We start from the raw sequence: 13528 nt of genomic DNA, 5'->3' as shown, positions 1-13528 counted from the left end.
TGCTGAAGAGAAATCGGCTCCTTCATTCCCCCCTTTCTCATGCTGAAGGTCTGACTTACATGCAGTGAGGAAGACGCAGACTCAATAGGGTGATTTCCCTACATGAGAAAACTTTGAGACCAAAATGGGGCAGATTTACTAACCCGGTCCAGTCGCGATCCCGTGGCGCGTTGTCCGACGCTGATTTGGGTCTGCCGGGATTCACTAAGGTCCGTGGGGCCCACATCCAGCAGGTGTCGCTGCTGCACCGAGGTCCTCCGGAGTTCATCTGCTTCTTCCCGGTGCATGAAAGTGCTGATCTTGCGACACAAATTCTTTTTCAAATTCTGCGGCTTTTCTGTCGCGTGAAAGCCAGTGGCGATGCAACACAATCCGATCGCGTGCGCCAAAATTCTGGGGCAATTTGGTGCAAATCAGAAATATTCGGGAAACCTGACGAAAGTGTGGCGTTCGGACCCTTAGTAATTGAGCCCCAATATATTTATTTAGGGAGGATTGTATTTGCTGACAGGTTCCCTTTAATTGTATACTAATTCTGATAATAATGCCCTATTCTATTTTGTTATAGCTAAAAGCTGTTATTTGCTATACCAGGCAATTATTTTAATTTTTTTTTTGCTTTCTTCTACTATATCTATAAGTTTATGGTCCCTGTATTATATTTGGACTCTCTTTACCAAGTGTAGCGACTAGCGAGGCATATATAACATTACATCTACAAGAGCGGCCTGGCAGTAATGGGGGCAGTGATGTTGTGTTCAGGTATTGCTCTTCCTTCCTTATGTAATGGCTGCAGAATGTGAAGTATTCATTCCCAGGAGAGGAGAAGTGCAGCCAGCAAGGCGGATCACTTCTGGAGCGCTCTCTGCGTGCTTACTGGGACTTTAACCTCAGAAGATTCTCTTGGCAAAAGCTTTATTTTGTCTTTTGTCTTATACACATTCCTGTGATGAGTAGCTAAGTTCAGCAGAAAGAGCTGGTTGAACCAGAAGCAGGACCGCCTATATCAGATGGAGCCAGAGAGATTCTGATCCCTAGAAACCTGGAGTGGAAATTTACTGCTGCTCTCCACCGCTGCAAGCCATCGATTAGGTGCAGATAGTCCCCAGATGCCGGCTGCTCATCCCAGGGATGAGGAGAGAGACTAGAGCTCGGGATCTGTGATCCGTCTCCGCATTGTACAGACAACTTACACAGTAAGTGCTGCAAAGAAAAAATATATGCCGATGGGAAGACACGTCTGCTGTGCTAGATATAGCGCGGTGCAGGTATTTCTCTTCTGATTTGTATGTTTTGTCTAGAAGTTGTGACATTAGAGGTAAGTGTGTGTTGTACAACCAGTTATTACAAGTATTCGTACAGCCGGAGAATGTAGAAAGTTCACTTTTCATGCAAAAACTGGTTTGCGGACGGTTTCCTGTAATGTGGAGATGGGAGGGTATGCGCTCCTCACCCCTCCCATCTCCATAGGAAGCTGAGCGGCCGCGCTGCATAAATGGGCAGAAATAGTACCTGCTTTATATATTATGGTGCAGCCACTTTACTTGGTCGTGGCAAAGTGATACGATGTATGGTCACCGCACCGTGCCCCTCAGTAATGTGTATGAGGCCTCATTCAATGTGCTTATTCATTAACACATAATAATAATTCCTTTATTTATATAGCGCACACAGATTACACAGCGCTATATAGCACCTGTATTCAAAGTGCCACCCTCTTGTGACTGCCAGTGACATGAGTTTTTTCTTTCCTAGCACCCCTCACGTGTGCTCTGCCATAGTCCTGGCTTCATTCATGTGTTTGTCCAGCACAGCTCCTCATCAAACATTATTTTGTCTTTTGTGTTTCTTTTCCACCATACTCTCTTATCAATCCCATAATGTATCAGCACAGTGTCGCATGGGAATTAAAGTAATTTCTTTCACAGTTTATCAAGATAAACCAGGGGCACTTGCTCATAGATACAGGCACTGTGACTGTGTTCATCTTATATTTGTTATCCATGGTCCCCTTCTTTCTAAAATCCAAATTTTGCTAATGTGCTATAAGGGTTCTCTGTGACCCCCCGGTACTGTAGCTTCACAGGCTGTTACTCTATGCAGGAGCACTTCCCCTTCCCACTGTGTTAGATTACATCAAGCTGAGGGACCAGAGTGAAGGGGGAGACAGTGTAACAGCCTGTAAAGCTACAGCATGGAGGAGCTTTTGCAACGCCACCCCAGATCCATTCTTGCTCATTAGCATAATTTTATACGTTGATTTTAGAAGGAAGGAGGCAATGAATAACACATATAAGAAGATTACCACAGTCCCTCTGCTTAGGTCTATGAATAAATTTCCCTGATTTCTCATGCTTGATTTTGATTTTAAGAACATTTCAAGTAGCACAGTTCAGTTCTATATGAGTTGAGATTTCCCAAGATACATACCATTCAGAGCGCCACATAGGAAACCACTCTCTGGAAGACTCCTGTGTTACCTTTTAAACGTCCCCCTTGTCTAAACTTGTAAATGAACAAATGTCCCTTCAGATACTGTTAATGCAGCAGTCATTAACCTCACAAGTCATACTTGTATTCATATGTCTCCAGGAGGCTTGTCCATGGGTAGACCAGGAGTCCTGTCCCCATTTCTGGGGTAGGTTAGGAGGGACAAGTCCTAAGAAGCATGTTAAAAAGAGAAATCTTCTAGGAAAGGATTTGTGAAACTTATTTACTGAGAGACTTCACTAGTACAGAGAATGAGCAATAGTAGGCTCAAAGTAAAGTGAATATAATAATAAATAGTGACAAAGATTACAAAGTGCAATTTTATTTACAGGCAGTCCCCGGGTTACATACAAGATGGGGTCCGGAGGTTTGTTCTTAAATTGAATTTGTATGTAAGTCGAAACTGTATATTTCATAATTGTAGATCCAGACAAAATTTTGGCCCCGGTGACAATTGAAGTTTAAACATTTTTTTTCTGTAATGGGACCAAGGATTATCAATAAAGCTTCATTACAGACACCTTACAGCTGATTATTTTAATCTGGGACTATAGTAACATCCAGAGAGCTTCACCAGAGGTCAGAGGGGTCTGTCTGTAACTATGGGTTGTCTGTAAGTCAGGTGTCCTTAAGTAGGGGACCGCCTGTATATGCAACTTTTTAACATGGTTCCTAATAATATGTTGTGCTAATTTCATGTATAAGAAAATATGGTAAATCTTATTATCTATTGCTTGGAAACTTGAATACTGCTCAGTACTCTCAAATTCCTGGGTTGGGTGATGTCAGCATTATTGCTAAGCTGCCAACTTCGGAATTGAGCCAAACGGGCCAAAGGCATTGAAACGGTTCAGCAATATACAGACCTATACAGATGTGTTCGGACCATCCAGAAATGACAAATAGGTGAAGCAGTATGGGCACTAAAAAGATTCCTGTGGCAACCCTCCCTGGCCTTCATGTATTCAGCAGTCAAGTTCTCCACTGCATGGATTACCTTGCATAAACACAGAGCGTTCCTCATGGGCGGAGAAAGCATGCAGGAGCTGTACTGTAACAGTGGCTGATAATTTGTTTGTATATACATATACATGAATATAAGAATAAGGCATGCTTACAATATAGCTACAAGATCAGCTATATGTACCAATGCCTGTATCTTTCTCCTCACGGTCCAATCTCACTGACAGAGACAGGAAGAGGGGATGGGCCAGTCTCTCCTGCTAGAGCCATACCTCCCAACCATCCCAGATCCAGCGGGACCGTCCAGAGTTTCGAGCTGTGTCCTGCTGTCCCGCCCCACAGGAGGTATGGCCCAGGACATCAACTCTATCAGTGTTCACTGGACACCAAAAGTGTTGCAATCAGCTCTCTGCATCACTGCTGGGTCTCTGTCAAGCCTGTACACAGCAGAGCCTGGCAGGTGCATTGATGCCATCATAACGCACCTGCCAGGCATCAAAAGTGGAGCTATAAGACGGGGAGCAAAGAAAGGGGCACAATAAGGGTGAGGGGCACAGATAAAGATGCAAAAAAGGAAGGGGCAATAAAGGGGGCACAATAGTGGGGGAGCACAGATAGAGATGCATATTAGAAGGGGGCAGAGAAGGAAGTACAATAAGACAGGAAAGCAGAAGTGGGGCAGAGCTGGGGGCAATAAGAGGGAGAGTAGATAAGAGGGGAGCAGAGAGGGGGTTCGTAATTGGAGAGGGAGCAGAGAAAGGGACCACAATAATAGGGGGGATGGAATGGGGCATTGTACAGGTTAACAATATACAGTACAACCATTAATCTAAGTATTCTACTGTGTGGGAATACTAGGGGATGGGATAAGGGGTGGTGCAAAGGGAATGGTTAATTATGTAAAAAAACAAATTTGTGGACACTTTTACTGTCCCTCTTTCTTTGGCAGAGAGGTTGGGAATTATGACTACAGCCCCTCCTGTTCAACAGAGCTCAGACATGTAAACAAAGAAGCATGGGTAGTCTCCACACAGTACAAGAGTGAGTAGCAGGAGTGCTATAACTTGATGAACATTCAGGGATTATCCATAAGGCAGTAAAGGCAAATGGGCAACTTATGTCATAGTGGCTATCCCCTTTAATACATTTCTAGACCTTTTCAGTAAATCTACGTCATATGTTTAGTTTATATGTAACCTAGGAACTGACAGATAAAATTAGAGATGAAGGTATAATGTAATGGTATTATACAGTGTTACTAAGCAGCGGTATCCAATATCTCATAGTAATCTTCCTGGCCAAACTATGATGCACTCTGGGCAATGTACTATCAAATACATTTCTCAACATTTTTAATCCACTGTGATGTCAAGGGGCGTGGTCTGGTAGAAAATGGTATGTGTGCCAAAAGACCAGCATTTTCTACCTTCTGACTTGCGTATCCTGCAACACAATGATAAGTCCCCCTCCTCCAGTGTGTTGTACATGACCTGGGCTTAAAGAGTAGCCAGTCAGCTAGTTGAAGCTAAAGTTTTATTGCAGAAGTGAGTAGAGAAGGGAACAATGGGGAATGTTGTAATATACTTATATATACAATAGCTTCTCTGGATCCACCTCCAGGCCACCTTTGTTTCTTTATAAAGAACCTACCTTTAAAGGACACCTACCATTTGATTTGATGCATTATGAAGCAAACATACCTTGAGAATGCTGTAGCTATACTGATGCAGTATCATATCTTGGTTAATCGCTGAGTGGTTTTGCTGAAAAAACAATTATAACATTCAGGACCTTAAGAAAGTTGGGTCAGGCTGGCTGGAGTCTGTAATTACAAATGGAGGTTAGTCAAGACATGACTAATCAACCTGAGCTGGATCACTCATACACAGCAGCTGGGGGATGGTGCAGCAATTGATTAGTCTGCCTTCAGGCACAACCTAGGGATTACTTCATCCTCTCCTGCAGTGAATAACTAATGTGCTAGGAGAAGCCCTGAACCAGCCATAGAAGTGACAGATCTTCATTATCTTAATGTTATATCTGTTTTATCAGCAAAACCACTCAGCACAGGGATTAACCATGATATGATCCTGCATCAGTGTAGTTACAGCATTCTCAAGGTATGTTTACTTCATAATGCATTAAATCAAATGCATAGTTATACTATCCAGGGGCTGTCTGTAAAGTAGTAAGTCATTAGACACTTTATCCGGTTTCCTTTACCTCTCAGTTGATTTACACGAACTGCTTAAATAAAGAAGGAAAGAGAAGAAATAGAAGGACACAGGAAAATTGTTTATATTCCAATATATATTACAAAGTTTACTGTTATCACCTACACTATTGATTTATGCCATTTTGTTGAAAGTTTAGTTACACTTTAACTCAAGTTTGAATGCAAATGGCCTATTCTAGTTCTTGACACGGGGGTAGATTTACTAGGAATGTCTACGATAGACTGATTGTGGTGTGGTGGTGCAAATGTTGTTTTGCGACTTTTCATTGCGCCAAATGACATTGCAAAGTGACTTTGACATAGACCTTGCTAGGGCCGAATTTATTATTTGCATAGACTAGTTTTCACAATACGATTGAATGCATGATTTGGGATTTGGCGCAAATTTCCGTTTAGGCGCAAGATAATGCCAGTCCCCACCTTGGTCTATGTTGCGACTTTTGATGGTTTTTTTGCAACTTTTCATGTGATTGTTGCAAACAACCCACACAGCAAAAGAACCAAAGCCGCTTTAATGAATCTGGCGGCAGCGGAGCTCCAAAGACCGACATATAACTGGCGTAAGGAGCCGGAATAATGATAAATTGCCCCCAATGAATATTGACTAGGCTGTTGTAGCACAGAGATTTTAGTACATGTTCTCTTGATCAAATAGTTATGTAATAGTATCGCTTTAAACTAGTCAATTCAATAAAAACTTGAATTGAAAATGGTGTTTTAAGCCCGGAATAGTGTCAATATGAAACTCCAGCCTGAAGACACTACTCGCTTCAATACCAGATAGATCAGGACCCAAGTAATTTGAACACTCCCAAACCATCAGATCATGTGCAGAAGAGAAGGTTGAAACTTCACCGCAGCAGCTAGTTCTGGACCTAGCCTGTGCGGTAAAGCTATCAATCCTGCTCATTCTTTCATTGTTATTTGTTTTCTAGGAATATCCCTCACCCATAATGTTGATCGACACATAATTTTTAATCATCTATTCCTAAGATTGCCTTTGGTCAAAAATAACATCTGATAATACCTTTGACTAATCTTTGATACGAGGGATTTCCTCCACAGCAGCTGAGTAATATAAGACAATAGCTTGTCGTAACATGATGTCAGTAATTTCCTGTGACGGCTGCAGGTGCTATCTATATGTACGTCTGAGACCACATACTTGCCGAGACTGTGATATCCGCCGCAAGATTGGTTCTGTGATGTGATGATGTTCGCACTGTACAGCAAACGGTGACGAGTGCACTAGAGCTGGCCAAAAAAGAAGCTTTGACTGTTATTTTTCAGCTGGTCTGGATGATGTGTGACACTAATATTGAATTAAAAGGGTTGTCCAGCACATACACAATGCTGCTTTAATACACGCTTTTGCTTAAAGTGCCTCTCACCTAGCCAAACCCATTCCCTGCACTGATGAGAAGCAACGACTTCCAAACAACCATCTGCAGAAGGCTTTCTTTACCTCCTGAAAGAGATTTACCGGATTGGCTTGTCTCCCAAGACATGACACAAGGCTTCTTGAAAGTTAGGCGTTGACTCATAGGGAGTTTCTTTCCAAAAGATGGTGCTTGAGGCACAGTTTATCTTTTTCCATCCTGAAAATTCTACTTGCATAATCCATATAGAGAATTTGGAATGGAGATAAAAATGTGTTAAGAAGGCTAGGATACATTTCTCTTTATTTGCTGCTCAAGATTGGTTAATAGTTGAACTTTTAACTTCACCCTGACTGTAGCCTTCACTAGAGGGAGCTCTAGATACAGAGCCTATACAGGTTCCAATTGATTCAATAATAAATTGCTATGAAGTGAATACCATTGATTTGGGTGGCTAATTTCTGCATACGGTAAGAGAAATCCATAAGAGAAACCCACACCATACTTTTATAGATTCATAAAGGAACACTGCAGTCACTCATTTTCATTGTATTCCTAGAACCTTGCTACAATCTGGGGTCACGCTGCTCTAGAGATCGCATTAACGCCTCACCAAGCATCAGGGCCGCTCAGCAGGACATGTGCAGTGTCTGGTGCGCCGGAGAGACCCATAAATAGCATGCAGGCCCGGGGGAGACATGCGGGCTGCGGGGCTCCATGCCCGTTCTGCAGGCCTGTGAACCCGACGGGACCTGAGAGCAATGCCGGGTGAGAGTTGCGGCTAGGGTGTACGCAACACACTATGCGGCACATTTACTTACCAGTCCCGCAGAATTCACGAAAATGCATTGTCCTACGATGCACTGTGCCGCAATTCACTAAGATTGTGCACCCGATTTCCTGTAGGTGTCGCTTCCCCGCTCAGGTCCAATGGAGTTCACCTTCTTCTTCCCGGTGCACGTAAGTGCTTGATTTTGCGACACAATTTGAAAGTTAAATCCTGTGCTCAGTCCGAATAAGCCGGATCCTCTGATGCCCCTCTCCCCCCATTACTGTCGCATGGAAGCCAGTGCAGCTGCGCCACAATTCTATCGCGTGCAACACAATCTCAGCGCAAACCCCTGTTAAATACCTGTCAAAACGTGAACAGTCCGATGAAAGTGTGATCTGTGATGCTTAGAAAATAAGCCCCCATGTGCTCACTGCACTTTATGTATTGTGTATGTGCTGTGTGCGGTGAGAGTGTTCAGTGTGTACGGAGTGGGTGCCTGAGATGATTTTTTTTTTTTTTTTTTATAAATAACATCTATTAACATTATATACGGTTATGAGTTATATATATGTATTACCGAAATTTTCATACTCCTCAGCTAAAAACACTACCCATAAATAGTAAGAGGAGTATTATTATCCTTCAAGAAAAATGTTAATGGCACCTCTGCGCCACTCCTTCAGGGCCAAGGTACAGGGCAATGAATCAGCTGTGACTGGAGTGTTCCTTTAAATTGCAAATTAGTACATTAGTAATTTACATAAGTAAAAATGCAGTGTGGACAGGACCTCAACTGTGCATAGACATAAGATGCTAGGAGTCCTGATCCAGGAAATATAGCATGCTCCATATTTCACCGATCACCTATAACCGAGTAGAACTGGTTTTCAGATTCTCTGTCGTGTGTGAATACACCCCGACAACTAAAATACAAACTTCCCATACAATGGAGACGCAGTGGTTCTAATCCAGATATATAACTTAGGCCTACATTGAATTTTTTATTATATTACATGGGCATTGTGCAGCTGTAATACAAAGAGCTACAAAGTGGGTTGGAACGCGATTATTCATCTCCAGAGCAAATTCTTCCCCAGTGAAATCATTTGTGTGCTCAGTAAATAATGCCAAGTACTAAATGATGAGATGGAAACAGAGAGAAATATATGACATGATAAATGCAAACAGAGGATGTGATAATAATAGCTGGGATTGGCAAACACAGCACAAAACAATATGTCTGACCAGCTCGCACACTGGCATTGAGTCAACGCTGTCATCTGCCGTGCACAGAGCTCCTGTCATTTTATAAACTGTACCCTAGAAAGGCAAGAGAGGCTGCAACACCACATTGTTGTATAGGTTTCATGAGTATATTCCCATACTAATTCTAGGGGAGAAATACCCCCAAATTCTGGCTTAATTGGTGCAAAAAAGAATGTCTAGCATGCCTTATACTAGATTTATTGTACTGTAAATGCTGGTTCTCCTTAATTATTCCACTGATTAAGTTAATCATATTACTAATTGGGACCACCAGATCAAAACACTAGATCACTAGATATGGAGCTATCAGTATAAGTACGAGCTGTGCTTGGTGCCCCCTGCTGTTACCTCAGTGTGGGTCTCTGCATGTCACTTCAGTCCAGCTGTTCATGTGAGATCACTGTTCAGCTAGATCTAACGATCCAATGAGGCTGTTCATATGAGGCATGCTCAGTGGAGATCACTGTTCAGCCAGATCTAACGCTTCAGTGAGGCTGTTCATGTGAGGCATGCTCAGTGGAGATCACTGTTCAGCCAGATCTAACGCTTCAGTGAGGCTGTTCATGTGAGGCATGCTCAGTGGAGATCACTGTTCAGCCAGATCTAACGCTTCAGTGAAGCTGTTCATGTGAGGCATGCTCAGTGGAGATCACTGTTCAGCTAGATCTAACGATTCAATGAGGCTGTTCATATGAGGCATGCTCAGTGGAGATCACTGTTCAACCATCCTGGTAAAGTGACACAGTGGGGGTCATTTACTAAAGGCCCGATTCGCGTTTTCCCGACGTTTTACCCAAATATTTCCGATTTGCGCCGATTTCCCCTAAATTGCCCCGGGATTTTGGCGCACGCGATGGGATTGTGGCGCATCGGTGCTGGCATGCACGCGACGGAAATCGGGGGCGTGGCCGAACGAAAACCCGACGGATTCGGAAAAAAACGCCGCGTTTAAAACAAAAAATGTGTCGCGGAGCTTGCACTTACCTTCACTCAGCCCAGCTCGGCGTATTCGAGTGCGTTCCAGGGAACTTCAGCGCAGCAGCACCACCTGGGGGACGTCGGAGGAACTGCCTTAATAAATCCCGGCCGGATCCGAATCCAGCGCTGAGAACTCGCCGCTGGATTGCGAATGGACCGGGTAAGTAAATCTGCCCCAGTGTTGTATGTTGTAAGCTAGTCTCTTGTATTAGCCTTTCCTATGTCCTATGTAAGAGACAGAAAGTAGCCATAGAGCGACAGTTGGGCAGTGATATTAGGAATTCTAACCCTAAGAAGAATCAAGGGAGAGGTAACACAGCCATATTTCTATGCTCACTGCAGCGTCAGACAGAAGAACAATCTATTTTGCCCGACCTTAGACTTCTTATGGTAGGATCCTGCGCAACCGAAAGTGTGTACACCAGGACTGATAAAGGCAGGTTGGAATTCTCTCTGTGAAGTGCTGCATTTTTGTTAATAACAGTAAATTAGAGAATAAGTTATCTTAAAAAACAAGCATCTGAAGAACTGAACGTGTGGACGCACCCTAAAGGTGACAGCTTCTGCAGAGCTTCCAACATCATTTATAAATGTATGATTAAAGGGATTTTCTTAACCAAAATCTATTAATAACCTAATAATTAAAGGAGTTGTACATAGGTTGAAAAAAGATGGCTGCTTTCTTCCAAAAACAGCGCCACACCTGGCTATGGTTTGTGTTGGTATTGCAGCTCAGCTATAGAGATAGGTGGTGCTTAGCGGCAATACCACGCACTTCCCATGTTCAGAAGAGGACCTGTTTTGTTTCGGAAGAAGGCAACAATGTTTTGCAACGTCCAGACAACCCCGTTTATAATTGAACGGTGGGAATAGGGGTTTTTATACTGCAGACAGCTCCATCCATATTGTAGAGGTGGTCTCAGGTCACTGCAGGTCACACTCTCTTATGGTTATGACAATCACATGATGCCTAACATCTTCCAGCATGTGGCTGGGAAGGGAATATCCCATAACAACAATGGGGCTATTCCTCTGCCAGTTTCAATAAGACACTAATAGAGAGTAGCAGTGTTATTGTACATGGACATTATCCATGGCCAGCGTGGCATGTCTGCCCTTACTCTACAATATGGGATTATTATTCTGGGGGCACATTCCAGCTGTGCTGGTAGATTTATGGGAACCGTATTCGCAGTGAAGGGTTATTTGTCATCAGTAGGAACGACATGTGTTTGTGGCTTTGGCTTTGTCCCGCCTGCCATGTGACTGACTGGGCAAGGCATCAGATTCATGTTTACACTGAAGCCATTGTTTTTTATGACTGTTCTTTATATTGGTTTTGTTTTCAGCCGGATACGAATAAAGCTATCCTATTTCAACCTCTCCCTAATCCATTCTAGTACAGGCAGTCCCCGGGTTACGTATAAGATCGCTTTTCTAGGTTTGTTCCTAAGTTGAATTTGTATGTAAGTTGGAACTGTATATTTTATAATTGTAGTTCCAGACAAATTTTTTTTTTGGATCTCTGTGACAATTGGATTTTAAAAATGTTGGATTGTCATAAGAACCAGGATTAACAATAAAGTTTCATTGCAGACACCTCTGATATGTACTCCATATGTACTCCATGTCTGTAAGTCGGGTGTTCTTAAAGGGGTTATCCGGGTGTAAAAATTTACTTTAGTGTCGGCTGGGGTGGGCTATTTAAAAATAATAAATGTGTACTTACCCCGTCCGGCGCTGCCGATGTCCCGCGCCACGGTCCGTCTCCTCTGTGCACCGGTTTGTATACACCGGTGCACAGGGAGCTTCCAGCCGGCCGGAAGGTCCCATCCAACACCATCTCCCAGCGCTTACAACGCTGAGAGATAGGGACGGATGGGAGGAGCCGGCCACATCGCGGTGCGGAAGCTCCCTGTGCGCGGCTTCCGTGCCCCTGTAAACAAACAGGGGCACGGATCAAACGGACCACGGCGCGGGACATCAGAGGCGCCGGAGGAGGTAAGTACAAGTTTATTATTTTTAATAGCCCTCCTCAGCTAGGCCATAAGTAACTTTTTATAACTGGATAACCCCTTTAAGGTAACAAAGCTGAACATGGCTGGATCAAGATGTTGCAAAATTGCACTGATTTTCATACTACATCTATGTGCAAATAATAATGCAATACAACCCTTTGTGCATTAGGGTGGATTCAGACATAATACTTTTTAGGAAATTGAGTGATTTTTTTAAATAGATTTCAATCCTTTTACTGAGGAAAATCTCATCACAATATGTAATTGCAGTATTTATCATGCAATATCTTTTAAGAGTGGTTAAAGGTGTTTTCTCACAAAGCAAGTTGGGCCCTATCCACAGGTTAGGGCCTAACTTGTTGATCGGTGGGGGTCTGTCTTCTCGGATCACGAGAACCGGGGGTCCAATGTACCCTTGTCACACCCCTCGTCAGCTCCCTGAGATGTCCGGAGCAGCTGGTCTCAGATGTATGGGCTGCTCTGTTTATTTGTATGCAGAGATTGCTAAGCTTCATATAGGTGATCAGGCCAGTCCGCCTATGCCCGACGGGCTGCTCTATTTATCTTGAAGAGATGTTATTGTGACCCATGGGGATCCCATCACTGAAACCCATCCTGTAGATAGGGCCTAACTGGCTTCATGGGAAAACCCCTTTAAAGGTGGAAATATGAACAAAAAGTGTGCAGTCAGGCAATGTTGTACATGGAGGGCAGTGATCTTTCCAGTGTCCATACCACTCAGTGGGCACTTGTAGCTTTTTTGCATCAAAGTTGGTTTTCTACATACAAGTAGTTAAAATTCTTCATAGAAAACAATTGTTAAATAGGTAGAAAAAAGCTGGCAGTTCTGCAAGTGCTGCATGGGAGGTGCCTCATACCAAAGAGCTATTGGCTCTCTTCAGTCCCCCAGTCTGCTGACAGCAGGTTAAAGCATTTCCATAAGTAGCATTTGACTGCACCCGTGAATTTAATCTTCATTTTTTACAGTCCTCTCCTTAAGGGGAATCTTCCATCAAAACCGAGCATGATAAACCAGGGGCATTTACTCCTAGATCCAGGAACTGTGACTGTGGTCATCTTCTTATATTTGTTATGCATAGTCTCCTTCCTTCTAAAATCAACTTTTAAAATTATGCTGATTAGCTTGAAGGGCTCTGGTTGCTGCTACCAGAGCCTCACTGTGCTCAAGTGCAAAAGTGCACTATTTGCACTTCTACCTCCCAACGTGTGAGATTAAAGCAGGCAAGGGGGAGGGGAGACACTATAACTCCCTGTGAAGCTACAGCATGGAGGGGCTCTGATAACACCACCCAGAGCTCTTCTGGCCCATTACCATAATTTTAAAAGTTGATTTTGGAAGAAAGGAGGCCATGGATAACAAATAAAAGAAGATTGCCACAGTCACAGTGCCTGGACCTATGAGAAG

General features: G+C 43.3%; 1 protein-coding gene across 2 annotated transcripts in view; it reads left to right on the top strand.

Annotated features, from left to right (window-relative positions):
* CAB39L (calcium binding protein 39 like) overlaps window positions 1-13528 on the top strand; it is a 54844-nt gene that overhangs the window by 15744 nt on the left and 25572 nt on the right. The window contains exon 1 of one of the 2 annotated variants that reach the window (XM_072134553.1): window positions 939-1196. The exons of the other annotated variant lie outside the window; for it this stretch is intronic. The gene's annotated coding sequence lies outside the window, so the exon portion shown is untranslated. Of the gene's footprint in view, window positions 1-938; window positions 1197-13528 lie in introns of those variants that run through there. 2 annotated transcript variants of the gene reach the window in all.

Source organism: Engystomops pustulosus, chromosome 2, assembly GCF_040894005.1.
Source record: "Engystomops pustulosus chromosome 2, aEngPut4.maternal, whole genome shotgun sequence".
NCBI lineage: Eukaryota > Metazoa > Chordata > Amphibia > Anura > Leptodactylidae > Engystomops > Engystomops pustulosus.
Note: the sequence above shows the minus strand (reverse complement) of the source record. Positions and strands in the feature narration are given on the sequence as shown.